General features: G+C 39.8%; 1 protein-coding gene across 1 annotated transcript in view; it reads right to left on the reverse strand.

Moving 5' to 3' along the window:
* Positions 1-516: 516 nt before the first annotated feature.
* DIPK1C (divergent protein kinase domain 1C) overlaps positions 517-16,883 on the reverse strand; it is a 43,092-nt gene continuing 26,725 nt past the window's right edge. Inside the window, exons 5-6 of the mRNA XM_007054595.4 lie at positions 9,700-9,839; positions 517-4,484 (exon numbers count right to left, since the gene is read on the reverse strand). The gene's annotated coding sequence lies outside the window, so the exon portion shown is untranslated. The remainder of the gene's footprint in view (positions 4,485-9,699; positions 9,840-16,883) is intronic.

Consider the following 16,883-nt stretch of genomic DNA (forward strand, 5'->3'; position numbering starts at 1 on the left):
AAGTCTCCCTGCTGTAGGCCTAAGAGCTTCTTTTAAACCCCCCTTAATAGAACTCAGGCCTGGCAGGTCTGAGTAAGCTCTTTTGCTCTTAAAATAATGTTGCAGTTGTAGATAATGCCTTATAGTGTAAGGTTTGCTGACGCCAAGTTAAAGATAACAGGAGAGACAGCGACAAGGCCAGACAGAATGTGCTGGTTGTTTAAGTTGCTAGGAATGCTTGTTAGAGGTTGCAGGAAATAAACATTGTTGTAACCCATATAAGGAAGGCAGAGCATTTGTGCAAAGCTTTGATTGGCTGATGTGTAGTGCAGTAGCATTAAGGAATATAAAAGTGTGTGTAATGACCTGCTCTGATGTGCAGGATTTGAGATTTCTCTCCCTGTACCTTTCTTTGGAATTCCAAATAAACTTTTCTGCTTCTCCACCCCGTTGTGTTTATTGGGTGACGCACACCGGGCAATGAACCCCTGCTGTTGTTTGCCTCTGGGCACTGGGGGCCGGCAACACTAAATATAGCTTGGAGACTTTTCACTTTTTTAAAAATATTGATAAAGAAAACAAGTGCATATGAAAAACAACATATAAGATCAGTTAAGTTCGTTCACATGTAGAAATTTTCAAGATGTTTAGACCTTAATGTGTCTTCTTTTGTTGCAGTAGGAAATCCTAGCTCCTGGAATCTAGCTGTTAACTTCAAGAACAATTTTAATTTTATTACAGCTAGACAGCAGTCCAAATATATATCTGTACATACATGCACAGCATATTTTATTACAGATGTTAAAAAATGTGCAGAGTATGTAGAGTAAGTAAAATCCTGTTTTAGTACAGACAGTTCACACTAGCCAGCAGCTTTTGATCACTCCTGGTTGCCAAATTACGTAAGTGCTGATATGAGGGATAATTTCCATTTTGTAGCCTAGATTCCCATGTCAGAATCCATGGGACATAATCCCATTTTCATTTAAGGGGACAGGCTGCCAAAGCTTAATTGGCTTTAATTGTGCTGCCGTAATTAATGACAGCATAGTCCACTATTTTAAAAAAATGAACTATTTTAAAAATACTTTAGAAGTCCTGTCTTGCACATTTACTAAGCAACTAAAGTATTAAATCAGAAGGAGTTATGCCAGTGTGCTAATTTAACTAAAACATATGTTAGCTCCTTTCACTGAAAGATCTGATCCTCTAAGCACTTGTGCATGTAAGTATGTTTAGGCCCCTTGAGTTCACTGAGACTATGCATGAGTCAAGTCAGTCATTTGATTAAGTGTTTGCAGGATTGGGCTCTAACACAGTAACTTGCTGTTCAAATGCACTAGTCCAGAAAATCTATTTTTCCCTAATTATTGTACATTTATATCATAGCATGAGTATTAGCAAGCATAGACCCTGATCCAGAAAAACACTTACAATACGTGTGTAACTTTAAATAGTGAGTAGTTCCATTTCAGTCAACTGGCACTGCCCACAGGCTAAAAGTTACAGATGTGCTTAAGTGTTTTGTTGAATCAGAATCATAAAGAACAGGTTAGCCAGCTGTGAAGCTGCTATCTAAAAAGCCTTCTGTGATTGCACAGTCCAAAAGGATGCAGATATCTCTTTAAGTTCTTACACAACACCCATTGCCATAGTATCGGAGCAGTAATTTTTTACTGCATCAGGACCTACATATTTATAGGATATTTTAAAGCTCCTGTATTTACAATTTAAAGAAGTGAGGCAAGTTTCCACTCATGGAAAAAGAACTACTTTAATGTGCCATAGGTGTATAGAGGGAAATCAGAAATAAAGAATAGTGCTGCCTTCCTGCAGTGCAGTTTGTAGGTTCCTGTCTATCCTTGTAAGTTTGCAACCAGTAGTGTAAAGTCCTGTATGATCTGTACAAATTCAAACACTTATCAGTTGATGGCTCTCTAGTGTTCTTAGTATTTAAAAAAAAATAGAAGACTTGTCCTCAATTATGATTCAGAATTTCAAGGCTTGAGTTCCCATGAGGGAAAATGCTTTGTAGGCTAGTAAAAGTATCAAGTTTTACATCATATCTCTTTCAGGGCATGTGTTATCTTATGGCCACATGCACACCTTGCTTTGTCCTGATGGTTTTCAGTTTTCTATGACTAACTAGATATTCTGCCACTGAGGTTCCTTTTAAATTTAAAAAAGGAGAGCAATAGAATCAGAATTCTGCAAATTTAAAAAAAAAAAAAAAGTAGAGTAAATGCACTGCTGTAATGGAAAACCCGTCGCTCCAAATACATGGGCACCAATCCAAGCCAGCTTGAAATCAGCTATATACATCTTCATTAATTCCCTAGTTAGAGACATATAGGCTATAGCTACACGTTGAGCTAGGGGTATACACGTCTCTCACGGAGAGAGCATACTAAAAATTGAAGTGTAGCTTCCATAGAATGGGTAGCAGCAAGCAGGAGCACAAGCTGGCTCCCCCACCTGCAAGCATGCCTGGAGGCAATGGGTATGTACTTAGGATGGCTCGTGCCACCATTCACTGCTGCCTGTGCTACCACAGCTACACTACTATTTTTAGTGCACTAGCTCGATGAGCGCTAGCACGAGTATGTGTACGTGAGCTGGGAATCACACGCCTAGCTCGACATGTAGATTAGGTAGATATTAACCTGTTAGCTAAAGTAGAATAAAGAAGTGTTTAGCTGATGGGAGTTTTAAAAACGTTAAACCGGTTTTTAAATTTTGAAAGGTGTTGTAGCAGAAAACTTTTTTTCTGCTTTGTAACTTAAACACATCTAAACTCATTTTCTTTTTCAAAATTTGTCCACCCAAAAAAAATCTGTTTCTGTGATGAGATCTTATGTACAATGTTTCAACTTCAGATGAATTTTTATAACAGACTTATAAACTGTTAAAAAGAAGAATATAGGATGGTAATACTGTCAGGTAAATAACTAGAGCAGTATAAGTTCAGTGGGGAGTGAGGTGGAGTGGGGTGGATGATGCTCTTCTGGTGAACCTGGTGATTCCTTTATATAAAAGAACATATTTATCCATGCCTTCTTAGCTAGATTCCTATCCACCATGTTTACTATCATATCAGTAATGAGGTGACAGTAAAAATATGCATCATTAATTTTTAAGACAGGCAATGTTAAAGAAAACTATCAGACATTCACAGTGTAATAGACCTGTTGGCCGCATTTTAGCAACATATCATTTTTATTTTCAAGTGTCTGAAGAGTCAGTTTCTGTTCAGGTCTCAACAATACTCACTTTATAATGCAGTTTCACACAGTACCTCAGGGAAATCTGAGGCAAAGCCTAACTTGTTCAAATCAGCTGTAAATGCTTAATGCTGCATAATGGAGCAGAATTCTTAGAACAATAATCCAGCCTCCTTTTAATGTGTGTAGTATTAAAAAAAATAGTTCATTGCAAAAAAAGTGCATTTTATTGTTTCCCTTTGCATAAAAATTGAATAAATATTTATGTAACAATTCACTATTTTATTGCATGAATTATTAATATTCATTATGTTAATTATAAATGGCCACGTCAGCTAGATGGCTCAGTAAAAGCTGGAAAGCCAGGTAATATCATTGAACATATTCATTATGGACTAGCTTGTGATTTGGACAATATTTGAATGCTTGCTCAGATAGTGTGCCATTTTACACTGATTATTGTTTGTATTAAAAAAGCACTTTGAGGTCCCAACCTAGATTGGGACTACATTGTATTAGGCACTGCACAAACACATAGGCTACGTCTACACTACAAATGAGGAGTGTGATTCCCTACTCGTGTGGACATACTCGTGCTAGCTCTCATCAAGCAGCGTATCCACAGCAGCAGCAGCATGGTTTAGCTGTGCCTCTGCTACACTGCTAATTATATTCGCACTAGCATGATGAGAGCGAGTGTGTGTACATGAGCAGGAAAATCACACTCCTTGCTCAGAGTGTAGACATAACCATAGTGAGACAGTTCCTGTCCTGAATAGCTTGCACACTAAATAGACAAGTCAGACAGCACAGACTGGTGAATTGATCATCCAAGAACACACAACTGGTCAGTATCAGAACTAGGAACAGAACCCAGGTCTCCTGATTCCCAGTCTAGTGCCCTCCACACTAAACCACACTGCCTCTCATGTTTACTATTACACCACTACTGGAACAATCAGTAGTATTTAATTCAGAATTATTTCCGTCATTCCTCTGTCCCACAATTTTTTGGATGCTCTGCCCTGCCTGAACAGTTATGAACATGCATCAGCAAGAAGTCCATACCCATCTGCTTTATAAAACTTCAGTATGATTAGAACTCCACCCTGAATGGTGCACTTTGGGAAATATGCTATAGAAAGTAATTAATGTGGTTGGCTTTCATTTCATGGGAGTCAAGTTTGGGTCAGGATCTATTTGCAGAGAGTTTGGAAGCCTCATTCTGTTGCTGACATGAACACCATGCCCATGAGCAATCACTGTAGTGCAACTGGGTGTCTCCTAAAAAGAGGTAATAAGATTTATTGAGCATGTAAATTAAATTACTATTCTTTTTCCCAGCGAGATCATGGCCTTTTCAGATTAATGTCTTAATTTATAGCCATACTAGCAGGACTGATTATATCACCTTTATTTATACCCTTTATTTTGAAAAAAATAAATTTTTTTGACCCAGAACAATCAGGCTGTGCACGTAACTAATCTGTGTGAATACATGTTCCTGTCACTTTTACCCTCATGCTCCATTCCCATCATCTCCTTTTGTTTATTGTACCCACTTGTAATGTGTTATCTTATTAAAATTAAACTGTAAACTAGTCAGGGCAGAGACACTTATGGTCCCATACTATAATTCTTTGTTCAGGTGATTAGAATCAGTGGGAGTTTTGCTTGTTTAAAGACTGCAAGATTAGTTCCTTATTGTAATGGGCTCTTTCATTGTGCGTAGAGTTTGTGATTTCACACAGAGCTAAATTCTTATGCCCCTTAATTTCCCACTTATTAAAATGGCTACATTAACCTAAAATAAATGTCCCTAGAAAGCAGAATTGTATGTTACAAAAATACTCCCACAGCTTGTTTGAAAGGCATGTGAATATTCCTAACATACAATCAAAACAAAACCCAAATGACTTGAAAAGGATGATGTAACATTCTTTACTTTAGTATGCCAAGATTGAATTTATATCTGCTGCAGGCAGTCTAAGAAACATTTGATTTGCTACCAGTATATGCTGCAGAAAAGGTATAGCACATTACTCTTTTTGTAACCTTTTTGTTATGTGAAAAGGGCATAATTGTATAATCGGACAGTCTTTAATTATCTTAATTGAGTCATTTACAATAATTCAGTTACATACATAGTGCTCTAGCTTTGTGTAGTATGCTAAAAGAATAGTAGTTAGATAACTGTTTTTAACTATTAGAAGAAATCCCAACGTCCATTGTCATTCATTTTTTAAAAGTTCGGTTTTGGAATTCATGTCACATAAAAAAATACCAATTTCTAGTTTAGTAAAGAAACCCAGCTTTAAAGGTGATTTTGCTGTGTTTAATTATTTTATGGGTTTGTTGCTGCTGCATGCCCCATGGCTTTCAATCTGTCTTTACATTTCTTCCTGTTTAATTAATCTCAAAGGTCGGTGCAGCTATAAAGTGTTCCTTTACACTGTTTTGTGTTAGTATATATTTAAGGTGGCATTTTCAGGGTCCAATTCTGCACACACTCCATGGATGGAACTACCTCCATTTTGGTAACCCTAATGGGTGACTAATCTTAAAAACGGCAGAATGGGTTATACTACAGTATTATTTCTGTGATCCTGGTACACTTCCAGGAAAGCCAATATCAAAACTTCCATTGACTTACAATGGGATCCACAAAAGCCAGGGGAGAAGCCGCCTAAGGTATTCAATGAGAGATGTTAATGACAGGAGTGTGTTCTAAGCACTGCCCCTCTCACGGAGATAGGCTTCTAAGTCCAGGCTGCAAGGAGGTGCCCATATATACTTAGTGATCAACAAACAGGAACCCCTCCCCTTAAGTCAGATGAATTAGGCATCAAAGTAATTTCTTGTGGAAATAAGTTAGGTACCTGCCTCACTCACAAAGTGGCCTGAGGAGGAGGAGGAAGCAGTGTCAGTTTATAACTTTTAGTTCAGTGGTTAGAGTACTCACTTGGGAGACTCAGGTTCAATTCCTTCCTTTGCCAGAGGGGGAGAAAGAATTTGAACAGGCTTCTCCCACAAAAGAGCTCTAAGCACTGAGCTATGGGATAAACTGAAGTGGGACTTTCTCATTCTTATTCAGATCTCATTCTCACTCAGATCTGAAACTCAAAAAAGAGTCTTACAAAAAGTGGAAACTAGGTCAAATTTACAAAGGATGAATATAAACAAATAACACAAGCATGTAGGGACAAAATTACAAAGGCCAAGGCATAAAACAAGATTAAACTTGCTAGAGACATAAAGAGTAACAAGAAAACAGTCTATACATACATTAAAAGCAAGAGGAAGACCAAGGACACTACAGGGTAGGCCCATTACTCAATGAGGGGGGAAAACAATAACAGAAAATGTGGAAATGGCAGAAGTGTTAAATGACGTTTTTGTTTCAGTTTTCACCATAAGGGTTAGTAACGATTGGATGTGTAACATACTGAATGCCAGTGAAGATGAGGTAGGATCAGAGGCTAAAATGGGGAAAGAACAAGTTAAAAATTAGTTAGATAAGTTAGAGGTCTTCAAGTCACAAGTGCCTGATGAAATACATCTTAGAATACTTAAGGAGCTGACTGAGGAGGTTTCTGAGCCATTACTGATTATCTTCGAAACATCATGGAAGATGGGAGAGATTGCAGAGGACTGGAAAAGGGCAAATATAGTGCCCATCTATAAAAAGGGAAATAAGGACAACCTGGGGAATTACAGATCAGTCAGCTTAACTTCATTAACCGGAAAGATAATGGATCAAATAATTAAGCAATCTGTTTGCAGACACCTAGACGATAATAAGGTGATAAGTAACAGTCAGCATGGATCTGTCAAGAACCCATAGCTTTCCCTTACAGGGTAACAAGCCTTGTGGATAGTGGGGAAGTGGTAGCTGTGATATATCTTGAGTTTATTAAGGATTTTGATACTGTCTGGCATGACTGTCTCATATACAAACTAGGGAAATACAACCTAGATGGAGCTATTATAAGGTGGGTGCATAACTGGTTGAAAAAACATTCCCAGAGAGTAGTTATCAGTGTTTCACAGTCAAGCTGGAAGGACATATACAGTGGGGTCCTGCAGGGATCAGTTATGGATCCAGTTCTGTTCAATATCTTTATCAATGATTTAGATAATGGCCTAGAGAGAGCACTTATAAAGTTTGCCGACGATACCAAACTGGGAGGGGTTGCAAGTGCTTTGGAGGATAGGATTAAAATTCAAAATGATCTGGACAAACTGGAGAAATGGTCTGAAGTAAATAAAATAAATAAGGACAAATGCATAGTCTTAGGAAGGAACAATTAGTTGCACACATACAAAATGGGATATAACTGCCTAGGAAGGAGTACTGCGGAAAAGGATCTGGGGGTCAGAGTGGATCACAAGCTAAATATGATTCAATAGTGTAACACTGTTGCAGCAAAAGCAAACATCATTCTGGGATGTATTAGGCTATGTCTACACTGGCACTTTCGTTGCTAAAACTTTTGTCACTCAAGGGTGTGAAAAACACACCCCTGAATGACAAAAGTTTGAGCAACGAAAAGCACCGGTGTGAACAGCACTTTGTCGGCAGGAGCCATGCTCCCATCAATGAAGCTACCGCCCTCATTGAGGGTAGTTTTATTTTATCACCAGGAGAACTCTCTCCCTGTGGTAAAGAGCGGCCACACAACACACCGTACAACGGTGCGGCTGCAGTGGCACAGCCACGCCATTGTAAGGTGCACTGTGTAGACATTGCCTTAGCAAGAGTGTTATAAGCAAGACACAAGAAGTAATTCTTCAACTGGAGTATTATGTCCAGCTCTAGGTGCCACATTACAGGAAAGATGTGGACAAATTGGAGAAAGACAAGAGAAGAGCCAAAAATTTTTTTAAAGGTTTAGAAAACATGATGTATGAGGGAAGATTGAAAAAATTGGGTTTGTTTAGTCTGGAGAAGAAATGACTGAATGGGGACACAATAATAGTTTTCAAGTACATAAAAGGTTACAGTATTACAAAGAGGAGGAAGAAAAAATATTCTCCTTAACCTCTGAAGATAGGACAAGAAGTAATGAGCTTCTAATAGTTAAAAACAGTTAAATTGCAGCAAGGGAGATTTAGGTTAGACATTAGGAAAAACTTCCTAACTATTAAGCACTGGAATAAATTGCCTAGGGAGGTTGTGAATCTCCATCATTGGAGATTTTTCAGAGCAGGTTAGACAAACACCTGTCAGGGATGGTCTAGATCAGTGGTCCTCAAAGCCGGTCCACCGCTTGTTCAGGGAAAGGCCCTGGCAGGCCAGACCACTTTGTTTACCTGCCATGTCTGCAGGTTCAGCCAGTCGCGGCTACCACTGGCCGCGGTTCGCCGCTCCAGGCCAATGGGGGCTGCTGGAAGCGACATGGGCCAAGGGACATTCTGGATGCCCTTCCCACAGCCCCCATTGGCCTGGAGCGGCGAACTGCAGACAGTGGGAGCCGCGATCGGCCAAACCTGCGGACGCAACAGGTAAACAAACGTGTCCGGCGTGCCAGGGGCTTTCCCTGAACAAGCGGCAGAACAAGTTTGGGAACCACTGGTCTAGATAATACTTAGTCCTGCCATGAGTGCAGGGGGCTGGACTTGATAACCTCTCGAGGTCACTTCCAGTCCTAGGATTCTATGATTCTCTCCTGTTGAGGCTGTTTCACTGTGGATAAATAATGAAAGATTGATTGAAGTAGGGAACTGGACCCTGGGTCTCCCACCTCCTACAGGGTGCCCTAACCCATGGACATTAGAGTCATTCTCAGTCTCTCTCTCTCTCACTGATCCAATGATTGTTCCACTGTGATTAAATATTTAAGAAGTCGTTGGGCCAGAGAGAGAGTAAGAATGACTCTGTTGCCTGGTGGAAGACCCAGTGTCCAGTCCTCTAGCTCCCGGTACTCTTTCACTAGTTCGCCACAGTGGAACAGTGTCAAGTGGAGAGACTGAGGGAACTCCTCCTCAGAATATCCCACAGCTCAGTGGTAAGAGCACTCTTCTAAGAGGTGTGGGAGAGCCCTGTTCAAATCCTCTCTCCTTCTTTCATCCCGTGCCCCCAGGCAGAGAGGGGAATTGAATCTGGGTCTCCCACATTTCACGTGAATGCCCTAATCACTGGCTAAAATTTATAAAGTGGGCAATACTATCACCACCTCCTTTTTCAGTGGTGGCCAGATTTTGAATGGGACCTGAACCAGTAGGCATCCTCTGTGCATGCCAGCCAGATTGGGCCTCACAGATAAAATAAATGAGTGGTCTTCCCTCAGTTTGTGGATTGGATTAGACCCCACATGAGAGACAGGTAGCTAAATACTTATCTTCCCCCAATTTATGGATCACTGTGGGGCTTAGGTGGGAGATAGGTGTCTGGAAAGGTAGAGTGAGGCATCAGTGCATGGGCTCAGGGCAGAAATTTAGGAGCCGAGAGAACTTTATACACTGAAAATGTAGACACCAAGTGAGCATAGACACCTACACAGTTTGACAGGATTGCAGTGGAGCCAAAAGCTTGGATTTAGGTGTGTAAATCAAGATTCGGGCACCTAAGCACCTTTATAGATTGAGGTTTCTGTTCCTTTGCGATGGCAGGGTAGGGGATGGGTAAGGTGGCTTTCTCTGAAAAACGAAGCATATATAAACAGTTAAGGTGTTGTAAGATGTTACTTTTTCATTAATTTTGGAGGGGATGGAGTAAATTTAGTGCTGGTGAAAGGTCCTGGCATATTTGACTCATATAGGTTTAGTGAAGCCCTATATTCCTGAGAAGCAACAGTGTAACCTTCCCTATATGCTTTACTAATCTGCCTCAGATGTGAAAGGAATTAGAAGGAAACACTGTCTCTGAGTCCATTAGACTGTCTGCTGAGCCTGCTCACAAAAGTGCCAAGTAATATCTAATGGGTTTAGAGATACGAGCACTTGTCCATTAGGAATTGGACCGAGACAACCAAAACATTGCACTAAGTCTACTAAACAACCTTCAGATAGTAATTAATTTGTAGTCAATACCAACATCATCAAAAGTTGAAACGCTGACCTAGAGGTGAAAAGCTTGGAATCCTTTATTCCCTTGAACCAATTAGCCCCTCTGATGATCTTCATCTTGAAGTTACAATACAATTGTGACCTAATCTTTAGCAGGTAGATTTGAAATGCTACCAAATACACAGTAGCTTGAAATACCAGCATTATTATTATTATTTTATTATTATTTCATTAGCCAAAGCAAAATAAAATAAATAAATTGATTTTTAATGTTGCCAATTCTTCTTAATGCCTCGTAAACTAGAGGAACTTTCAAATATTTATGTGAAATGAAACCTATCACAGAGTGTTTTTTCCTTTAACATTAATAATAAATTAATCCTCATAAATATCCCCGTGAAGTGGGAAAATATTATTGTCCCTGTTTTACATGCAAGGAGGCACAGGAAAGTTAAATGACTTGGCCATGGCCACAAATCAAGTCAATGAGAGATAAGGTCAGAATTCAGAATGCCTGGATCCCAATCAAAACCTCTGATAGACTACTTTACTCCTGGAAAATGTACACATTGTACATTGTGTAGTGCATACTGCTTTATTTCAATCTATAATATATTTTAATTTAATACCATGTGAAATACATTTAAAATAGAACTGTCTGAGGCTTTCTGCAAATTCTTTGGGACCAGAAATTTCTCAACACACAATAATTCAGGGTATATCTTTCCTAGAATAAAGGGTGTTCTGGGTGTTTTAGCATGTTTAACAGATATGTTCTGAAACTAGTATAGACAAAGCAAGTTGTACTTTATCCTGTGTTAGTTGGTCAGATTGAAACCTCAGTTCTCCCCTGAGTTGTCTGTCATGATAATCAGGAGGTCACGTGTCACAGATATCATCCACATAGGTATCAAAATCTCTCATGGCAATAACTTATGAGAGTCCACAATTAGGTTTAATAGAAGCTCTGGACATTCTGATGAGAAGTGAAGGGAGCCATTTTTGAAGTGAATAGAGTTACTCCAGATCTAGACCAGTGTTAATGAGAGCAGGATTTGTTTATCTGTTTTCTTTCCATCCCTGGACTCGCCTATCAAGTGGAGAAAGCGCTTAGCAAACTGCCCTTTAATCAACTAGTTCTTCCAAAATGCATTCCCCCTCTACATATTTGCTCACAAAGGTTGCATTTTAATTCTTTGATAAAACTGAATTGTAAATACAAAATTAAATTAGGAATGTTATTAGAGCAAAAAAATCATGAAAATTATATATTGCTCCAGATATTTCTGATATTAGTATTCATTCAGTACTACATTCTGAAAGCCAGCAAGCAAGCTATACTATTAATTGCTCTGAAAGACGGTGCAGCAAGCAATATGAGCACTGAAAAAAATATATATCAATCATGATTCTGTGATGGTAGTTTTGATAGCAAGCACAAATCCCATAAATATTCTAGATTAAAAATGCATATATTAATGGTGTCTCTTCTTCAGTCTTCAATTATTAAATTAATAATAATTAAAACAAAGGTTTTTGTAGTTTTTCACTCACAAGAACATTATTTTTAAAATATTGCAAGCAGTTTGCAGACATTGTAAGGCATTTTTATGTTTCTCCTGCAAAATAGGTACATGTTGCAATTTAAGAATTGAACTCTAACAAAATTATATTATTATTATTCATTACAAATTCAGTTTGTTGGCTTAGTGAATTGCTATGCACTGAATTTAAAATGAGATGCCAGTTTGTGCCTTGTTATCAGTACACAGCTGCTTGCCTTACATGACTAACTTCTGAAACAGCTTTCCTGGCCTGCCTGGTATAGAACATTTTATGTGAAAATAAATGAGTTTGTGAAAATCTTTAATTATTTTACTTTTATGAAAGGATAAAATCTTCAAGGCTTTTTCTCTAAGCCTTTTTGGAGTTTTCAAGTTAAAAGAATACAGAATAAATTCATCCATTTTTTTTGCTAACACAGAACAAAGTTTATTTTCTCTTTTCGCCCCTAACCTTAAAGCCATCACATTCTCAATCCCCACTGTGCATATCTGAAGTGTACAGCACCAAATAAAGATTAAGGGCCTGGTCCAGAAAAATCTCCTACGTGTATGTTTAGTCTTCTACATAGCTGTGTCAATCAACTTCAGTGGGACTATGGGCCTGTTCAAAGCCTAGCCAAAATTCTTCCAAGTATGTTTAGTCTCATATGTAGCTCCCCTGCAACTGATACAACTAAGGTCCTGGCCCAAAGCCCAGTAATGTCACTGGAAACACTACCATTGATTTTAATGAGCTTTGGAGCAGGCCCTGGGTGAGGGAGAAAGGCAAAACATTTAGGCACATGCTTAACTTTAAGCATATGAGTAATCGCATCCAACACTTAAATGTGTGCTGAACTTTGACTTCAGTAGGACTTAAGTACATGCATAAGTGCTTTGCAGAACAGCCACTTGCGGGCAGAGAACTATGCAGCCTGGAAAAACCTCCGATCAGGAAGACGAGAGATGCAGGTCTCTGCCCAAGAGAGGTGACGGCTGAGGAGCCAGGAGCCTAAAAGAGGGTGTCCTTGCTAGACTATGAGGGGAAAACACAAGTGTAGTTGCCCTGAACTGTGACACAAGGAATATCTAGTTTGGAAAGGAAAGTAGTGCTTATAGGTGTGTCTTCTACTGTTGGACAGATTTCAATTCACTGCAGTTAGAAAAGAAGTGTCACTTATTGTACATGGCTTGTAAACTACGCCACCATCACTTTGGAGGGGAGAAGAGTTGAATTTGGCACTTTTACTTTTTTATTATTTTTTTTTATTTTTTTACAAATGATAAAAACAAAGTAAACTACAGCGTGCGGTATATTATTAGATGTACATGAGAAAGTCTTATTTTACTACCTCAAAAAACCTTGTCCAAACAGCTCACCTAATGAAAGCCTAAGGGCTGCTGTAGCTTATGCCAGCTGCTAATTGCCTAAATAGCTAAAGCTGCAGCCAGGGTTATCCTGGCCATGCCCCTGTCATCTGGGCATGTCCCATTTTCCCACCCAAGGGAGGGCAGGAGCATCTGTGCTGACTCTGCACCATTGGAGGATCCCTTCTGCACTGGGGTGTTCCTCCTGCTTCCATATACACCAGGTTAAGGCCAGACTGTCCCAGCTATGCAGTGCTAGTTTCCCTCTCTGTGTAAACTGTTACTGTTCTGCTTCCCCTGTAGAGATCTTAAAAAGAAGAAATAAGAGCAAAGAGATGCAAAAGAAAAACAGGCATATAATAGAGTCCTCAGATGGCCAGGGCACCCAGTTTCCAGCCCTGCCTCCTGGCAGGAAGGGTTTTCCGTCCAGTTCCTAACCCTTGTATGTGGCTTAGCTTCATCTCAGGGTTTTCAAAGTCCTTGCCATCCCATTGCTGAAGGGGATGTGGGGGAGAAGTGAGACTTATGCCCTTCTGGCAATAAAGGCAGTTGGTAGGGGAGCCCAGACCTTCCCCCTGTACTGGGCTCCGAACCAGGGCCCTCTGAGAGCCAACGCCTGGAATGCCCTCCTAGTTGCCTCCCTGAGTCACTTCCTACCATCCGTCTACCGCCATGTCTCCAAGTCCAATATAATTTAGCAAAAGAAAAAAAAAGACAGCGAAACCTTCAGCCCCCGCAGGGCTCAGCAGGCATCTTCAGCACCCTTGTTCAGGAGCCCTCAGGATGGGTCTGTCTTCCTCCTCAGCCTCCCGCTTCTGAGCTTCCTCTCCAGATGGAGCATGCTTTGCAGGTCTGGAGGGGCAGAGCAACCTGTGGCCAGTATTGTCCTTTAACCTCTTTAGGGTTTGTACACCCCATCACAAGGCACAAAAAGTAGCATAAAGCAAAACTAAAACAGGCACACAGTGGCAGAAGATAACAAGAAGAAATAAAGAGAGGGAGGAACAGTAATCAAAAAGGAAAGTCTATAGGTGGGTAGGATGGTCAGAGAACAGGGCAGTGAACTTCACCTAGGTTCAATTTTTGGCTCACCCACAGACTTCCTGTGTGATCTTGGGGTAGACATTTAATCAACCCTGTGCCTCAGTACCCTATTGGTAACATGGGGATAACACTTCCCTTCCTTATAGCATGTTGCAAAGTTAAAATCCATGAATAACTCAGATACTACGGGGACAAAGGTCATATAAGTCCCTAGAGAGAGAAGAGGAATCAAAAAAGTCAGCAAGAAAAGAGCAACAAAAAAGGGTGTAGAGGGAAAATCTTCCTTATTGCTTGGATTTTGGAAAATCTCATGCCTTCCTGATAGAATGAACAGCCGCATGGGCTGTACTGGGGGAGGCAGAAGATGATTGATGTGTTTGCCATGCAGCCCCATTTGAGAAGCAAGTTGGTGAGGGCCTTGAGACTGCCCAGACCCCCCACATACATTTAGGCCCCAATCCGGCAACATGCTCAGCATGAGCCGACTCCTGCACCCATGCACAGCCTCATTATTTGGATGGGGCTCTAGGAGGATGCAGGGGGAGGCCCATGCAGAGTCCATTGTAAGATCATGACCTAAGCTCTTAAATTTGTTTTACTGGATTCTGGATTGTTTACCAGTGGGGTGTAGAATTAATGTTACACCATACTAATTAGTCAATCCCTTTATTGGTGATGGAGTGCCAGGAACTTGCTTGCAGCCCAGATTGCTGTAGTTTGTACTTTCTCTGTATATTCCAAACCATGTGTGCACTAATGTATGAATTATCCAGAATGAACAATAATGAATTATGAATGATTCATAATCACTTATCCAAAGCCAGTTGATTTTTATTTTGATATGTAAACAAAATTACTGTAATTTCCTGCACACTTTTGAAAAATATTGTATAAAGAACAGAGTAAAAAAACCACTTTTATTTATGTAATGGACTGAATGGTAGAACAAGAAACCTTGAAGTGATATTGACAAAGCTGTTTCCCATAATGTTTTTAAAGAAGCTCTTTTATTATTTTGATCTTTATTATTGGTAAGATGATATTTTGTTTATTAATACAATATTTTAATTAAAATTATTATATAAATATTACTTGCTATTCCTACTAACATGAGTCATAATTATAGTACCATAAAGGGTGATACTAAAATATAGTGTTAGTTTGTTACATGGCTACAAATATACTTCCCAGCAACATAGCACCCTCAACCATTACCTGTGGAAATCTGTGTCCAGCTACTTGCATTGTAATGTGTGTACTTGTAAACATGCATAAAACTCAAGATAATCTTAAATCTAATATTAAAAGAGCACTGAACTTTTTGAAGCAATTAATCCTCAGAACCATTCTACAGTTTCTGGTAGATTACTGTCTGTTTTCACTGGCTCTGTTCCATGCCTGGGAATAATTCATCCTAACAATTTACTCAATGCCTTCATATTAAGCAAACTTCCTGTGTTCAGTTTCAAATTCTTCATGCAGTGTTCCAGGTATTCTCTAATGGTATCAGTGTGAGGCTCCTTACTGTAACTCCACAGATGGGAGACTGTATTTCCCCCCCAAACACTGTATTCAATGTTTATCCATCTCTTTCAGCCAAAATTGGCTCTTTTTTACCATTTATTCTCTTTGGTCCCATCCAAGATCACGGTGTCTTAGAGAAACATTGAGGTGAATGGATTGGTCCAAGTACAATCCAACAGAGTTCACCACCACCTTCCTTTTGCAATGTTGTCTGCAATTTATAAACTCAGATCACAATGCTGTATTTGCTTCCTCCTGAAAGTAAGCTGACCAGTAGTTCTCCACTGTAATTTTTCCATTCTTTAGAGTACAGTGTACTAGAGAGATCCTGGCCAAACAAGTCACCACTGCCTGATTCTCAAAGTGTTCCATTCTGCAGACCACAGGAGAGCAACAGACCATAGTTTTAGAACCACTGTGTTGAGCAATAGAGCATTTTGTGCTAATGTGCTGTGCAGGGTATATGTTGTCACAACAACAAAGTAATGCAAACCAGGCACAGAGGAAGGATGGTTTGGTGGTTATGGCCTGGAACTCAGGAGGAGAGCTGGACGGATGTTTGACTCTTTCGGGTCGGTCAGCAAATGGAAAAATCAGTAGAAATAGTCAATTCAGTTCAGAAATATTCAGAATTTGTCAGCAAATTGGAAAAGCTCATTTCAGGCCAAACAACGGTGTCCTTTTATTACCATGATTACCACACTTGCCTGGGAGACCCAGGTTTGACTCTTCACACTGCAGCAAGGAATTGAACTTCCCTCTCCCCACTCCTACATGAGTGCCCTAACTATGAGGGCTTAGTCCATTCAGGTTCTACCTTTGTATAAATACTTATGATATTTTATTTATCAATACATTATTTTAAATATTAATCGGGCCAAAGTTAAAGAGAGTGAGAACATCTCTCTAGCTCAGGGGTTCTCAAACTGGGGGTCGTGAGGTTATTACATGGGAGGGTTGTGAGCTGTCAGCCTCCACCCTCAAACCATGCTTTGCCTCCATAATTTATAATAGTGTTAAATATAAAAGAATGTGTTTTTTTATTTATAAGGGGGGGTCTCACTCAGAGTCTTGCTGTGTGAAAGGGGTCACCAGTACAAAAGTTTGAGAACCACTGGTATAGCTTGGCGATTAAAGTACTCACCTGGGGGAGGCAGGGGAGACTTGAATCCATATCTCCTGCCTCTGAATCAGG

This window comes from Chelonia mydas, chromosome 2, assembly GCF_015237465.2.
Source record: "Chelonia mydas isolate rCheMyd1 chromosome 2, rCheMyd1.pri.v2, whole genome shotgun sequence".
In the NCBI taxonomy this organism is placed as follows: domain Eukaryota; kingdom Metazoa; phylum Chordata; order Testudines; family Cheloniidae; genus Chelonia; species Chelonia mydas.